An 897-nucleotide genomic window follows, 5' to 3' on the forward strand; every position below is an offset into this window, starting at 1 on the left:
CACCAAAAGATGCGCACGGGCGGTGCGGATTTTTTGGTGTATCGAACGGGTGCGTGCGGGGTTTGGGTTGGGTGCGGCGGCGGATCTAGTGTGGCCGTGAGGTCGGGCGACCGTCCGCGGTGGGCTTAGGTCGCAGTTTCTCGCTCGGGTTTTGACCTACGGTCGCGCGCGATGACTTTTTCGCTTAGTTTCGAGCAGCTGAAGCGATAAAGACATCATTCGGCAAAATCGGAGGATCTTTTGGTCAAACTTTTAAGACCGGAGGCGGGCGGCGGGTTTCGGACACTGTGGTCGCGATATCGCGGGCGCGAGTGGACCGATTTCGACGCGCGATGTCTTTGCGTGACGAAGGGGTCAAGACGAAGCGATAGGCACTTGATTCACTCGGATCGGCGCGGGTTTTCCGTCGTAACGAAAAAAAACTGATCGGGAGCGGTACGCAGGTGCGTTTGATCGGACTACTTTTCAAGAGTACCTATCGTTACCGATGAAAACTTTGAAAAAATTCTAAAAAGAACAAGACAATCGGCTAATGAATTGGATGTTGAAGATAGTTTTCCGTTGGGACTAGTGCGAGCTCGGCGAAAATTAAATAAATTCTGGATATGAATCCGGCGATGATCCAGTAGTAGATCGCCAAAAATTAAGAAATTAACTTTTATCAACACTAAAGAACATCTTCTTAATGTCGATATAAACGAAAATACCAAAGATAACAAGATAATATTAACCTACCGTCAGAGTCAAATATTTGTGTCACTACTAAATAAATATGAACGGATTTTTTCAAACCAACCAGAAAAATTACCGAGTTCCAAAGTCAAATAAGTGTCAGACCAGGGGACCCGATTTATCAACGACAAAAACCCAATTACCTATACCAGTCGCAAGGACTCC

The sequence above is a fragment of the Acyrthosiphon pisum genome, unplaced genomic scaffold (genome assembly GCF_005508785.2).
Source record: "Acyrthosiphon pisum isolate AL4f unplaced genomic scaffold, pea_aphid_22Mar2018_4r6ur Scaffold_18;HRSCAF=80, whole genome shotgun sequence".
NCBI classification, from domain to species: Eukaryota; Metazoa; Arthropoda; class Insecta; order Hemiptera; family Aphididae; genus Acyrthosiphon; species Acyrthosiphon pisum.